At 39.0% G+C, this 4,059-nt stretch overlaps 1 non-coding gene across 1 annotated transcript; it reads right to left on the bottom strand.

The window, feature by feature from the left end:
- Positions 1 to 2,105: 2,105 nt before the first annotated feature.
- LOC123645300 lies at positions 2,106 to 2,210 on the bottom strand. Its single transcript, XR_006737493.1, has one exon. It is a non-coding gene; the product is annotated as a U6 spliceosomal RNA (small nuclear RNA).
- Positions 2,211 to 4,059: the final 1,849 nt, after the last annotated feature.

Below are 4,059 nucleotides of genomic sequence, written 5' to 3'. Positions count from 1 at the left end.
TGTTACATGGGAAAAGGGTAAGGGTTATGTGGAAGAGCAGGTTTTCAACCCTGATCAGACTGGCTTGTTTTACAAGGACATTGGCAAATGAACCCATATAAAGCAAATAGCCTCCAAAGCCCCAGGCTTGAAATCATTTGTAAGAAATATACATTACATAAGGTAAATTTAAACAGAAACATGTATAACACAGGGTCATGGGCAGTTAATTTCTCCGTCGGCTAGGAAGGACGTCTTGAGGCTGACATACCCATCAAGGACAGTAACTACCACGGCTTCCAGTGCTGCGGCGAAACCTCAGATGCATGGCATTCTGGCCAGGCGTCTGCGATTTCACATCGTTGGAGCATTTAATGTATCGTGAGGGTTGCAGCTCTCTGTAAGTTTGCTGTGGCTCAACTATGAAAGAAAACATACACAGATTTCTATAGAAATTATGGTTCCATGAAAAATTCTGAGGAGATGAGGAAGGCTGAAGCCTTTCAGAGTGCAAAGTAATTTTAAAATATAAAGAATTTCTTAAGCCGGTGCTGTGGGTCATGCCTGTAATCCTAGCACTTTGGGAGGCTGAGGTGGGAGGATGGCTTGAGTCCAGGAGTTCGAGGTTGCCTCGAGCTATGATGAGGCCACTGCACTCCAGCCTGCCTGACAGAGCAAGAACCTGTCTCAAAAAAAGAAAGAAAGAAAGAAAGAAACAATTTCTTTGAGTAGAATTACACAGAAGTTTGTCACTGACTTGTGTTCCTAAGCTATGAATATGTGGGCTAAACAATAGTTTCTCCTGATAAATAAACAATTAACAAATACTGTGGACAAACAAATAAATAAATATCACAAGGTTATGTGCTGATTGATTGATGAAAATGTTGTGACCAGAGGTTTATTGGAACCTAACCCTGTATTTCCTCTAGGTGCATGGTTCCATATTCACTAATTCAGTGTTTATAGTGACTTTCGAGAACATAACTCCCTTAAATAATGAGAATCAACTGTATTTAGAATTAAACAATATGACTCTACGATAATCTATTTAACCACTACATTATTGATCAATGTTTAGGTTGATTTCAATTTTTCACATTACATCCAATGTACATATGTCTCTATGTACACTTGAGTGAATACTACTTTAGGATAGATATCCAAAAGTACAAAGTTGATTTGAAGAGTATGCCCATTTAAAATACTGATAGATACTCCTACAACACATTCTAAAAGGCTCATTCAATTTACACTTCTACCAACAGTTAATGAAAGTGCCTGTTTTTCTGCATCTTCATCACACTGGATATTGTCAACATTTGTTTTCCTTTTAAATTTTAGTTTTTGAATTTTTAAAAAATAGTGGTAAAATACACATAACATAAAATTTACCATCTTAACTATTTTGAAGTATACAGTTCATCGGTACTAAATATATTCATAATGTTGTACAACGATCACCACCAGCCATCTCCATAACTCTTTTCTTCTTGTAAAACTGAAACTTTGTACCCATTAAACAACAACTCCCCATTCTCCACTCCCCCTAGCCCCTGGCAACCACCATTCTACTTTCCATCTCTCTGATTTTGACTACTCTTAGTACCTCATATAAGTGGAATCACACAGTATTTGTCTTTGTCTGACTGGTTTATTTCACTTGGTGTAATGTCCTCAAGTTTCATCTATGTTATAGTACATTGAAGAATTTCCTTCCTAAGACTGAATAGTATTCCACTGTATGGATATTTTGTGTATCCATTCATTCACTGATGGACATCTGGGTTGCTTCCATGGTTTAGTGATTGTGAGCTATGCTGCTATGAACATGGGTGTACACATATCTTTTCAAGACTCTGCTTTCAGTTCTTTTGGGTATATACTGAGACACGGAATTGCTGGATCATATGGAAATTCTATTTTTAAGTTTTTGAGGAACTGCTGTACTGTTTTCCACTAATGGTGGCTGTGCCACTGCTTTTTAAATCTCCCATCAACAGTGCAAAAGGGTTCCAATCTCTCCACATCCTTGCCTAAACTTTTTTATTTTCTGTTTTTTTATGGTTGCCATCCTAATAGGTGTGAGGTGGTATCTCACGGTAGTTTTTTTTTTCTTTTTTTTTTAAAAAATGGAACACTTCACGAATTTGCGTGTCATCCTTGCACAGGGGCCATGCTAATCTTCTCAGTATAGTTCCAATTAGTATATGTGCTGCCGAAGCGAGCACTCATGGTAGTTTTTCTAATGCATTTTTCTAATGATTAGTGATGTTGAGTTAATCACGTGCTTATTGGCCAATTGTATATCTTCTTTGGAGAAATGTCTATTCAAGTCCTTTGCTCATTTTGTAATTGTTTTGTTTACTTTTCTGTTGTTGAGTTGTAGGAGTCCTCTGTATATTCTAGGTATTAATCTCTTATCAGATATATCATTAGTAAATATTTTCTGCCATTCTGTGGGTTGGCTTTTTACTGTGTTGATAATATCTTTTGATGCACAAAATTTTAAAATTTTTATGAATTTCAATTTGTCTATTTTTTCTTCTTTTACCTGTGCCTTTGGTGTTATATCAAAGAAATTGTCAAATGTTTTCTTCTAAGTGTTTTATTGTTTAGGTCTTATATTTAGGCCTTTTATCCATTTTATATTATTATTTTTTAAAGATAGGATCTTGCTCTGTCACCCAGGCTGGCTGGAGTACAGTGGCACAATCACAGCTCACTTCAACCTCAAACTCCTGGCTCAAGAGATCCTCCTGCCTCAGCCTCCTGAGTAGCTGGGATTACAGGCTTGCACCACCACACTTGGCTAATTTTTAAATTTTTTTGCAGAGATGGTGTCTCGCTATGTTGCCCAGGCTGGTCCCAAACCCCTGGACTCAAGTGACCCTCCCGCCTTGGCCTCCCAAAGTGTTGGGATTACAGACATGACCCATTGTACCTGGACGTTTTACACTAATTTTTGTATATGTTGTTAGGTAAGGGTCTGACTTCATTTTTTTCTTTTCTTTTTTTTTATTATTCAGTGTCCATAGTGACGGTCAAAAATTGCCAGTGCCAACTGTATTGCAAGTCATCATAGTGGAGTATTGGGAAAAGTTTTCAATTAGCAATAATAATGCCTCAGAAAAACCTCAAACTCCTGGGCTCAAGCAATCCTCCTGCCTCAGCCTCCTGAGTAGCTGGGACTACAGGCATGTGCCACCACGCTGGGCTAATTTTTCTTTTTCTTTTTTTTTTTTGTAGAGACGGGGTCTCTCTCTTGCTCAGGCTGTTCTCAAACTTCTGAGCTCAAATAGTCCTCCTGCCTTGGCCTCCCAGAGTGTTAGGATTACAGGTGTGAGCCTCTGCGCCCAGCCAATTCATAATGTTTTAATGAAAAAATATACTGGCTGGATTCTCATATAATTTCCTGACATTATAGGCACTATAATAAACCTACAAATTCATTGAACCAGACACACTAAGTTACCCAGGGCTGATGTGACCTTGTACTGGTCTTAAGGGAGCTCCAAGCTTTGCACCATCAGTGGCTTACTGATGTCATCAAAGACCTAGGTTCTTTTTATCTTTCTGCTTTGTTGTCTCAGGCTGGCTCCCCTCTTGCCACAACATGGCTGGAATAGCTTCAGACATCACACCAGCTAGGGAAAAGCCCATAGACAGAACAAGACCATTTCTTCAGAGTACAGAAACCATTCTGAGGAGCTCCTAGGTAGATCTCCTCCCCTCATAGGTCAGAACTGGGTCACTGTTCACCCTTAAACCAATCACTGGCAAGGAAAGTGAGATCACCACGCTCAGGTTAGTGTTCTCAAATAGGCCAGACCGTGCTGTCTCAGGGCCATTGCACTGGCAGTTTTCTGCCTGATATTCTTCCTTCAGACATCAGCAAGCTGCGGTCCCTTATCTTCTTCCCGTCTTTTCTCACTCATCACCTTATCGACAGGCCCTTCCTGACCATTGTATTCATAATTATACCCCCCCCACTTTCCATTCCTCTTCTCTTCCTTATTTATTGTAACATACCATATGCTTTACTTAATTTTTTACTTACTGACCATTTCTTCCAACCAA

The sequence above is a fragment of the Lemur catta genome, chromosome 9, assembly GCF_020740605.2.
Source record: "Lemur catta isolate mLemCat1 chromosome 9, mLemCat1.pri, whole genome shotgun sequence".
Classification (NCBI taxonomy): Eukaryota; Metazoa; Chordata; class Mammalia; order Primates; family Lemuridae; genus Lemur; species Lemur catta.
The sequence above is the reverse complement of the archived record's forward strand: the minus strand, read 5'-3'. Positions and strand labels throughout refer to the sequence as shown.